The sequence below is a fragment of the Typopeltis vanoorti genome, chromosome 18, assembly GCF_054136105.1.
Source record: "Typopeltis vanoorti isolate ZY-2024b chromosome 18, IOZ_Tvanoo_1.0, whole genome shotgun sequence".
Classification (NCBI taxonomy): Eukaryota; Metazoa; Arthropoda; class Arachnida; order Uropygi; family Thelyphonidae; genus Typopeltis; species Typopeltis vanoorti.
The window spans coordinates 3,086,536-3,098,790 of NC_143566.1; the positions used below are offsets into that span (position 1 = coordinate 3,086,536).

Here is a 12,255-nt window from a genome sequence, read left to right on the forward strand (position 1 = left end):
TATTATTTTCATTCCTGTGGTATCTTTCCTGAGCTGAGACTCAAGTTATAGACGAGGGTTGTTTGGTTAGGTAAAAGTTTGGGAAAGAGAAAATAAATTAAACACATTCTTTTGAAAAAAAATCACCATTATTTCTCAACATAGTCTCCATCGAGGTCTACTCATTTGGTTCAGCAAGTTTCCAATTTTTTATCCCATCTAAAAAGTATAAGGATTTGTCAAATTGTACAAAATAGTCATTGACAGCCTTGATAACATCCTCGTTTGAAGAAATGTTTTTCCCACCGAGCCCAATTTTAAATTTGGGAACAAGAAAAAGGCACATGGGGAATACTGTGGATGTGGAACCAATTTGAACCTCATTTCATGCAATTTTGCCATTGCGACAGCCAGTGTGTCAGACGGTACATTGTCTTGATGAAAGAGCACTTTTTTGTGTGCCAATCTTGGCCATTTCTTCTTCAGTTCTTCTTCTTTTAAATGGTTCAACAATGACACATAATAGACCTCTGTTATTGTCCTACACTTTTCCAAATAGTCTACCATGATAATTCCTTGGGAATCCCAAAAAACAATGGCCATCACCTTCCCAGCTGACAAAACGGTCTTTGCTTTTTTCAGTGCTCTTTCACTGGGCATTGTCAACTGTTTTGACTATTGTTGGACTCAGGTGTGTAGTGTTTCATCGAAGTTTTGTCTACAGTCTTGAATCTACACAAAAAATCCTGCGAATTGCAATTAAACATCACCAAACACTGCATTGAAATGTCTTTTCGCATGCATTTTTGATCGACAGTCAAAAATCACAGCATCCATCGTGCTCGTACACAGCTTCTTCATGTGCAATTTTAATGCAGGATATTACACCCATTCAGTTGAGATGCCTACAATCTCAGCAATCTTGTGCACTTTCACTTGCCGTTCTTCCTTAATGATACCATGGATTTTGTCAATCATTTCCTTCATAGTGAACTCATTCAGGTGTCCAGAGCATGCTTCATATTCAGTGGACTTATGACCACATTTAAACTCATTTATCCAGAAATAAATAGTCTTTAATGCTGGTGCAGTCCCCATGAACTGCATCTAACTTGACTTTGATCTCCTTGGCCATCCACTTATTCAAATAAAAGTGTTTTATCACTGCACGAAACTCGTTTTTCTCCAGTTTTATGAAAAAAGTGAACACAGTCATTTTAAATGTTTTCCAAATGAGAACTATGCGTCACACAATGCTAAAAATTTGCCAGGGGTCATTGAAAAGATGATATATGTCGACACTGGCATGAATGAACAAATTGTGTTGCAGTTTGTTGGAAATTTATCAAACTTTTCAAACAACCCTCATAAACATGTCCAAGTCCTAGTCATTTCAGCTTAATATTCCTTTAGCATATGTGCTTGATATTCCATCTGCCCTTATTACAGAATTCTTGTCAATGTTATGCAATATTCCTTCAACCTGATTCTAATGTGCCTCTTTCTCTTCATGCAGTGTAGTAGTAGCATTGTGCATCATGTTACATACATCTGCTTGATATATCTTAGCAGAGTCAGCACTTATTAACTGAACAGTCTATGAGTAGATTGCTATCAGCATTCAGTGAAATTATTCTTCCACATTCATTGATTCTTTTACTTGTGGCATAATGTTAAAATTCTTTCTGATTGCTAGTCACCTGCATAGCCAATTTCTTTTCATACTCTGATTCAGCTTTCTGCAGTGCTCTTAACTTTCCTGGCCTGCACTTTATATGTTTTATAACTCCTCTCAGTCTTTTTATCATGATATTACTTTGAAATCATCTTCTTCATATGGAGCTCTTACTTGAGCTGTGTATTATATATTTCCTACTCACTTAAAATTAGTCTCCCTTTCCCAGTGCACTCACTCTCTTCATAGTATCACTTCATGAGCACCTTTACGTGGAAATTTTGTTTATAGGACTTAGTAGGACTTTCTATTGAGTCAACAATTAGTCTCAGTGTGTTTCCAGATTTATGCAGTTTGGGCAGACCATATATCCTGGGGTGGTCAGCCAGGACATGTCACAAATTTTTCAGCAGTATCTGGATCAAGATAGATAACATTATCAAGGAGGGCAGGGCTGTCCAAAGCACAGGCCGGATGCAACCCGTGGTGCAATTTTGTGCGGCCAGCCTGTGGGTTTTGATTTTCATGAGTGAAAAAAATAAAATAATCTGAATGAAATGCGTATTAGATATTTTAATTCTATCATTAATCGATAATCTCAATGTTGGTAATTTTATTTGGTGTTTTTACATCACTATATGCCCACTTGTTTTTCAAATATTAGATTTGTCAAAGAAGCTTTTTTACACTGTTTTGTTCCAATGTGCATGCTCCAGGCTCACATGGGGAACGTGAGTGTGCAATTAGTGTTGTTCATTTGTTCAGCTGTCAAGGTTGTGTCACTACTGCTTACAAAATTACTAGATATACATTGTGATGCTGCCCACGGATAAATATATTTTTTTAATACGGCCCTCAGATTACCCTAAGGTTGAACAGTCCTGAAGTAGGGTATTGAGCATATTAAGTTGAATGCTAACAAGGGCACATCCATGTCATGACATGATATGTTGTGTCATGTCTTTCACAAAACAAACATATGTATTTACCGAATTTTATTAAAAAAATCCAATATATTTTATGCAACATTATGTGATCATTGTCAGAGTTCAAAACATGAATCACAATAATGAGTCATAAACCATGCGAATATTAGCTTGTTAGGTCACAGCTGAAGTATATGATGTTACGCTAAAAAGTTCTAAGGAACAATTGTAGAAAGATGCATAGATAACAAAATAATTTAAGATAATTGTGAATTAAAAAGAAAAAAACGTACGAGGGTTGTTCGATAAGTCCGTGCAAAAATTAAGAAAACATAATTTTTTTGGGATAAACGTTTTTTTTTTCGACATAGTCTCCTTTGAGGTCTATACACTTAGTCCAATGATGCTCGAGTTTTTTGATTCCGTCTATAGTATGATTTGTCCAACTCTTCAAAATAGGCAGTTGTTTCGGCAATCACCTCATCACTTGATGAAAGTCTCTTTCCTGCCAGCCATTTTTTCATGTTTGGAAACAGATAGTAGTCTGAGGGAGTCCAATCTGGAGAGTAGGGGGGGGATGCAAAAGGACTTCGTAGCATAAATCGGACAATCTTGCAGTCACAATTGCAGAAGAGCGAGCGGGTGCGTAGTCGTGGTGAAAAAAATCTTCTTTTTCGCCACGACTACGTTTAAATATTTCATTATTTAAACGGTCCAGCAAAGACGCATAATACACTCCGGTAATTTTTTTGCCCTTTTCCAAGAAGTCTATGAAGATTATGCCACGAGCATCCCAGAAGATGGTGGCCATAACCTTTCCTGCTGAAAGAACGGTTTTTGCTTTCTTTGATGCAGATCCCCCCACTTGCAACCCATTGTTTTGATTGTTCCTTGGTCTCAGGATGGTGGTGATGAATCTATGTTTTGTCCAGTGTTATGAAACGACACAAAACTTCCTCTGGCTTCCGTTGAAACAGCTTCAAGATATCCTTGCAACAGTTCACACGTTGACACTTTTGATCCAGTGTGAGCAAACATGGCACCCATCTTGCAGATAGTTTTCTCACATGTAAATGTTCATATAAAATATTATGTATGTGATCATTTGAGATGCCTACAGCCTTAGCAATTTCATGCATCTTCACTCTTCTATCATCCATCACCATATCATGGATTTTTTCAATAATTTCTGGGGTAGTGACCTAAACAGGGCATCCAGAACATTCAGCATCACTTGTGCTCATATGGCCACTTCGAAAGTTACTAAACCACTTGTAAACCATTCTAATCGAAGGTGCAGACTCACCATGATGTTTATCAAGCTTAGCTTTGGTTTCCAGAGTTGTTTTGCCTTTCAAAAAGTAATGTTTAATCACTACATGAAATTCTTTCTCATCCATTTTTCATAAATCACGGTACTTGATCGATTCAAATGAATGCCAAATACAGAGTAACAGATCTATCTGACTGAAACTTAGTGTGTGATCCTCCAACAGTTGCCAGCAACTAAAAATAACCTCAATACATACTGGTGGCCCCATCTCTTAGACTTTGCACAGACCTATCGAACAACCCCGTATGTATCATTAATGGTGATCAATTCCCAAAACTTGGATGTTGGAATGCGGTCTGATCCGTTCAGGTTTTCATCGCATTTCACATGTTTCAAGGAAAATATGATAAAATTTGAACTTGCTGGAAAGAAGAACTCTCTGCCTAGTCAGTAGTGTGAGAAGCAAGGCCAGACTTGTCACATTCTAAAAATGTAATATAATCTCGATATTCTTCAATCGTAATCAAGGCAGAATGGTCAGTCTGTTCAAAATACCAAAGATGACACTAGCAGAGCAGGGTACTTGATAAACACCCTGGTAAGAAAAGTGGTAAGAAGGAAGACCTTTTCCAAGCTGGTTTGAAGGAAGTGTATAAATTGAATTTATGAAGAATCCTTGCTGTTTGTTCTGGGGGATGGGGGGGGGGTTCGTTTAAGGTAGGCTAGTGAAATTCTTTTCACATAAGATTGTAGTCTGCTAGAAGGATGATGATTATCTATAAATTTTTGAATGGTAGTTTTGTTGTATCCATTACATATCAGATTGCTTTTAATTTTATTCAGTTCATCTAATAAAAGGGAATCAGAAGAGTAGATCACATGAGCTTTATGTACAAGACTTGAAAATACCCATTTTCAGAGATGAATAATGGTGGGAGGATGAGTGAATGTATCTGCTAGTAAAGGTTGGCTTCAGATAAACTGAAAATTCAACATCTGCCAGTAAAGATTGGCTTCAGATAAACTGAAAATTCAACATGACTTGTGGGACTACGAATTATTAAGGTATTCAAAAAGGGTATTTATTGAATTCACGTTCAATAGTGAATTTGATCTGTATGATGAGTTTATTTTCTCTAGGAACTGAAGTTAGAATAGGATCTGATCTCATCACATTTTTCATTATACGGAAGGTGGGGATATCCATGAAAGTCATCATCAAATTCCTGCCATGTACCCTCAAGGGGTGTACAGTATATGATAGTACTACATGAAAAATTTACATCATTACTAACTTCCTATCTACAATTTTCCTCCAAATCAGTCTGTTACTTGTCAAGACTCCAACATTATCAGATCTTATCTTTCTATCGTCTAAAGTACTTTGTACCGTATCAATCCACCTATATCTTGGTCTTCCTCTGGGTCGTTTTCCTGCCAACCTGGCAGAGAACACTTGTTTTGCTAATCTTTCCTCACCCATTCTGTTTAAGTGACCATTTCACCCTGAGATTAGTTCTGCTAACGCATTCCTGGATGCTGACAATGTCTAGTTGTTTCTTAATATCCTTGTTTTTAATATGATATTGTCACTGATGCCATCTGTTCATGCCTCTAATCTTTCTCAGGACTCTCGTATCTGCGGTCTCTCGTCTTTGGTCAAGTGTTTTACTTCTGACCCAGCGCTTAGATCCATAAGTTAAAACTGGTTTGAACACTGTCGTGTACACAGCTAATTTAGTGTTCCAACTAATTTCTCTCTTATTCCATATGAATTTATACAATTGACTTCCTACTATACCAGCTTTGTTGATTCTGTTGTCTATTTCCATATTTAATTTACCATCTTCACTAAAAATAGTGCCTAAGTAGCTGAAATGTTTACTTGTTCCACAGGTTCTCCTTTCACAACACAGTTGACATTTTCAACGATTCTACCTATTTTCATTGTCTTTGTCTTTTTATTGCTGACCTTCATATCATATCTATTACAAAAGTTATTCATTTTAGTCAGGGAATCTTGCAAACTTCTAGGAGATTTATTTAGAAGTATAACATCTTCCACATAAAGCAAAGAGCTGATATTAACATCTCCAATTCTGACATCACCACTTTCCTTCATAATGTGATCCATATAGATAATGATAACAGAGAGGATAATGTACATCCTTGTCTCATGCCAGATTTAACATTAAACCGTCTTTCTGTATTTCAGTTCTAACTGCTGACTTGCAGCTCAAATAGAGACTAAGTATTGCTTGATATAATGCCCCATTGACACCATATAATTGTAGTGTATTGAATAGCTTCTCTCTCTCTTGCCACCTTGTCATATGCCTCTTCCAGATCGACAAAACTTAAATACAGATCTTTGTTATATTCCCATGATTTCTCAACTATTTCTTGTAAAGTGAAGATCTCATCCCGACACGCTCTTTTTGGCCTGAATCCAGCTTGTTCTTCACCAAACTTTTCTTCCACAATTCTTCTCAACCATTTCTCAAGTATAATGGCATAAATCTTGCCAGGAACACTCAGTAGGAAAATACCTCTGTAATTCTCACATTCAGTTTTATTTCCCTTTTTATATATGGGTACTATTAGAGCTCTACTGCAATCATTAGGGATTCGTCCTTCTGTCCAGCCCTTCGGAACTATGCAGTGCAGCCACTGCAAGACTTTTATACCACTATACTTCAGCATTTCTGGTCGAATATGGGTGGTAAGAAAAGCAAAAGCAGATTACGAAAGGAAATTGGCCATGCAGGCTAAAGAGAATCCCAAACAGTTTTTTCAATATGTTGCAAGTAAAAGGAAAAATGCTCATGGTAGAATGATCTTAAAAAATGCTGAAAGTAGGGAGGTAACCGAATCAGTTGATGTTGTGGAATTATTGAGCGAGCACTTTGCAAGAGTATATCATCCAGGTGGTGACTTTGCAGAAATGGAAGAACCAACAGCTTATACTGGAATTGTGATGAATGAAGTAGAGGTAACTAGTCTATTACAGAACCTCAATGTCAATACATCTGTGGGATTGGATGGTATACCAGCTCGTGTCGTACGTGAAGCGGCCAAAGAATTGTCAGTGCCCTTGACCATTTTGTTTAATTTGAGCCTCAGGACTGGGTCAGTCCCAAGGAGCTGGAAAGAGGGGAAAATAGTTCTGCTGCACAAAGGTGGTTCCAAGGCTGCTGTTGAAAATTACCGGCCAATCAGCATAACAGGAATCGTTATCAAGGTCTTAGAGAAAATAGTCAAGAGGAAAATACAAGATTGGATAGAAGAAAATGGAATACTGTATCGGGGACAGCATGGTTTTGTGAAGGGTAGGTCATGCCTCAGTAACTTGCTCACGTATTATAACACAGTGATGGCTGAACTGGATAAGGGTAATGGGTTTACAGTGATTCTACTGGACTTTGCTAAGGCCTTTGACAGAATACCACATGAAATTCTAATCAGTAAATTGCAGCATATGGGAATGGACATAGGGTTGGTGAGATGGATAGGAGGGTGGTTGACGGAGAGATATCAGAGAGTGGTTTACTCAGGAGTAGAGTCCACAAGACGGCCTGTGATTAGTGGTGTGCCACAAGGATCTGTTCTTGGACCACTGCTGTTTAATTTGTTCATAAATGATATAGGAAAGGATCTGAGAGGAACAGTTCATTTGTTTGCGGATGATGCGAAGTTGGGTAGGGCAATAGTGAATGCAAATGACGTCAAAATTTTGCAGGATGATTTGGATAGATTGGAGGTCTGGGCTAGGGAGAATGGATGTCAATTTAATGTGGCAAAATGTAAGGTTATGCATTTTGGGGTGAAAAGATTTTAGGCAGTTTACTGCATTGGTGGAACCGTGCTCCAGGAAATTGATGAGGCACGAGATTTAGGAGTGTTGGTGGATAAGGAATTGAAATTTAGGGGACACATTGCAAAAGTGGCCAAATCAGCTCATCAAATCACTTGGTTGCTGAAGAATACGTTGAAAGCAGAGACAAGCAGGTTATTGTTCCTCTGTATCGAGCCTTGATAAGACCCCATCTCGACTACTGTGCTCAGATTTGGTCACCTAGGTTTCTTCTTGATGGGGAGGAGGTGGAGAGGATCCAGAGGCGAGTGACCAAGATGATAGCAGGTCTGTGGAATAAACCGTATGAGAACAGGTTGAGGATTTGTGGGTTGCAAAAATTGGTTGATAGGCGAAGGAGGGGAGATATGATTGAGACATTCAAATTAGTGAAGGGTTTCTATAAAATTAATTCAGAAGATATTTTTGAGAACAGGGCTGGTTGTGGGAGGACTAGGGGACATCCATGGAAACTGGGCAAAAGTGTGGTTAGTAAAGGTGTTAGAGCTGGGTTCTTTACTTTTAGAGTAGTGAATGAGTGGAATGCGCTCCCTGAGTCTGTGGTGGATGCTGTGACAGTCAATGAGTTTAAGGCGAGGTATGATAGATACTGTATTGTCGAATGGTTCTGATGAATATGATTTGGGGCCTCCCTCGATGAGTCTAATGACTCCCTGGAGTTGCCCGTAATAATAGTAATAGTAATATCATCTACTCCTGCTGCCTTTCCACATTTCAAGCCTTTGATGGCTTTTTCTACTTCAAGTATGGATATGTATTCCTGACTGTATGCCTGTTGAGTGTTTTTTACCACTGTGCTATCATTGATTGTTTCATTTAGCAATTTTTCAAAGTAATTACTCTACGCTTCAAGGATTTCTCCCATTTTCATGTCACCTTTATCATCTCTAACTCCTTTTGCAGCACTCTTTCCTCCATTCCTAAGCTTCTTCAACAACCTCCAGAATATTTTGCCACCTTCTTGATATTTATTTTCTATGTTCTTGCCAAAGTCCTCTCTCATGACTTTTGTTTAGCTAGTTTTACACAGTGTTTAGTTACATTTGTCTCTGTATTCTCTAAGAGCACAAGCCTTAGCAAGTATATCAAAAGTGCTTTGCCAGGAACTTTTGATATGCTTTCTTCTTTTCCTTCACTGCCTCTTTAACTTTCTGTGTCCACCATGGAGTTCTGATTTTTCTATTCTTGCACGCAACCTCACCACATACCTCTCTGGCTGAATCATTCAGGGTTTTCTTCAAGGCTTACCACTGAATCTCCAGGGTTTGGTTCCTGTTCTCAAACGCTTTCATTTTTTCTTCAATAATCTTTGTGTATTTTTGTCTACAGTTCACATCTGAGAGCTGCTCAACTTTTATTCGCTTTAAAACTTTCTTACATGTTATTCTTTACAGTATGAAATTCAATTTTATCCTGCTCAAGACTAAATAGTGATCACTTCCAATTTCAAATCCTCTGTACACTCTGGTGTCCTGCACCAGAGAGAAAACATCACTCAACAATAACATGGTCAACAATAACTCAATAATAACAAAATTCAATGAGACTTTTTTTATTCCTTGCCTCTTCTCTCCATGTGAATTTTGCACATTTTTATGTTGGAACATGGTGTTAGTAATAACCAGTCCATGTCCTGAGGAGAAATCGAACAAGCATTTTCCATTATTATTAGCTTTGCTCTTTTCTTGAAATTTTCACAAAATATTTTTGTATGTATGTCAATTATTTCCTGCTGTGCTATTTAGATCCCCAACAAGGACCAACTTTTCCTTTTTCATTGTGTCAGTTGCTTTCTCTAAAGCATCAAAAAATTCTGCTACCTTATTAAAACCTTCTGTGGGACCATAGGCACAAATAAGTCACATTGTCCAATTCCCCATTCTGATATTTGCCCACATGACTCTGCTTGAGACTGTCTGCTATTCAAGAAAATTAGCCTCGTATTTTATGTTGAATACCATGGCTACTCCTTCTTTTCCTTGATTGTCATTGCCTGAATATAACATTTTGTATTTATTACTCAGAAAGATCTCACCAGTTTTTGTCTTTTTTGTTTCAGTCACCCCTATTATGTCTATCTGGTACTTATCTAATTCCTCAGCTAGCTCCATTTCTTTGCCATTCAGGCTTCTCATGTTGATAGTACTGATCTTTAACTCTGGTGATAATGAGTTGGGGTGTGCTTTCCAATTTGTTCCAGTAGCTGACTTTTTGCTGTTCACCCTCGTTCCCTTGCGAAAACAACAGGGGCCTTGTTTAACCGGACGACACCCCAGCCGGCATGAAATTTTGTCATGTTGTACCATCATTTTGTATATTGGCTTAAGCCAATAGGAATACAATTTGGTCAGCTAAATCTCAAATTGCCAGCTGATCCTCATTCGTTCAGTATTCAGGTAGATTCCCAACAGGGTGCACCCCGAGAAGGTGAGGATTGGGCATTAAGTCAGAAGCCCTGGTCGGTTCTCCATGTGGAGGTTTCCTCTCAGTTATACAGACAAGAAAGGGCTAAGAGCTAGACTTTTCTCTCACAGGGCAGAAATTGAGTGGAGTAATGTGCCTCTTGAAGTGGTGAATGCATCTAGTTTGAATGTTTTTGGTAAGATGGGAGAACTGGTTTGGGTGATAGGTAGTTTCTTCTGAAAAGTCTGGTTCCATGGAGGTCTCAAATAATAATATATCACGTTTTCCATTAATGTTCTGAGGAGTTTCGAACAGCTTTGAGGTACTGTTTCAACATGAGGTCTTGTTGAAACAGTAATTGTGGTTAAAGTTGGAGAGGTTAGTGAAGACCATGATTCAGAATTGTGTTAACAAGAACTATATTCTCTTTGATGAGCAGCAGGGTTTTGCTGTAGAAAATTGTGTTTTAGTAGTCTTCTTACTTATGAGGAGCTGATGTATTGGACAGGGAGATGCATACGGTGGCTTATTCAGATTTATGAAATCCTCTGATAGGGTGATAATTACCACATGACAAAGTAATTATGAAATGGATGAGGTCCGATAAAAAAAATTACAAAAAATAATAAACAAATGATATTGGAAAAGAGTATATGCAGTTGGTTGCAGATGATGCAAGGTTGGGAAGTATGACATATGTTGCAGATGTGGCTCTTCGAAGAGGATTTAAATAGACTAAATGAATGGGCTAAAGAGAGAGTAGGATTACCAGTGTTCAGTGTTGCCAATTGTAAGGTTTCAAAATTTGGGAAACAAAGATGGGACATGCTTACTAAATAACTTAAGGAATTCACTTTGTACAATAGAATATAAATTAAATTAAACTTTAATAAAAAATAATAATTAATAAAAAAAAATTAATTTAATTTATATTCTATTGTACGTTGTGAATTCCTTAAGTTATTTAGTAAGCATGTATAACCAATGTATAAGCTTTCCTACGAGAAAGATGGGACATAAATTATACATTTGGTGGGGGAACGTCTTAGATGAGATGGAGGAAATAAAAGATTTAGTAATAATGGTGGATGACCTAAAATTTAGAGAACACATTGTTAAATTTGTGAGGATAGCATGATAGATTCTGGCAAATGCAGATGATGCTGACATGCAGAACTAAGTAGATTGTGGCTCTATAGTACAAGACCTTAATTGGGCTACATAATGGATTGCTGTGTGTAATGTGGTAAAATGGTTTTCAGAGGGGTGAAGAGGTACTGGAAAGTGTCACCAGAGATTGACTATGGTGGTTTTGGGTCTATAAAATGTTGAGTATGAAGAAGGGTTGAGAAAATGCAATTTTCAGACTCTAACAGATAGGAGGAAGAGGGAAGAATATCATAGAGGATTTCCTGAGGAGAAGGTTTTCTGCATGGACATTGGTGAGTAATTACTGATTTCACAAGAGTGTGCTGATTGAGACTCTGAATGCATTTAAGGCATGATGTGATAAAGTGTATGACACTGAGGCATCCCATGATGAATATTTTGACTCCTTGGAGGTCTGATGATATGATTCCTCTCAGGATATCTTCTTCATTCATCTATCTTTGACTAATGAACTCAATGCACAAATGTCTTCTCCTTATCTCTGAACACAAAATTTATTCTCCTAGAACACAAGACTCATTTTTTGTTTAAAATTAATCCTCCCTTTGTGAACTCAGCTGTTAACCCCAATTCTTTAATACTATGTCATATTCTTCCTTAAATGTTTACTGGTAGCTGCATAACTGGCAATACTATTGTTATGATGACCACCTTCACACATGCACATTCATTACTGATTCCATCATACTTCTTTATGCCTTGTCTCCGTCAATCTCCTCCCTATTTTCCTGTGAGGATATGATCTCATTCTCATCTCTCACTCCTCCCTGTTTGACTCATATTACTCTCTACTTCATACACATCACTATGGCTGAACAACAAAGGGCAACACACTTGCTGCATTCCTCTTCCAGGATATTGCTTCACCATACACAATTTCTTGACATTTATAAGCTTGCCAATCTCTAATCCAACCCACTTTCAAATGATACATTTAAAATTTTTCATCATCTTT

The 12,255-nt window shown here is 37.7% G+C and overlaps 1 protein-coding gene across 1 annotated transcript in view; it reads left to right on the top strand.

Moving 5' to 3' along the window:
* ACC (acetyl-CoA carboxylase) overlaps window positions 1-12,255 on the top strand; it is a 1,393,224-nt gene that overhangs the window by 785,797 nt on the left and 595,172 nt on the right. The gene's annotated exons all lie outside the window — the stretch shown is intronic.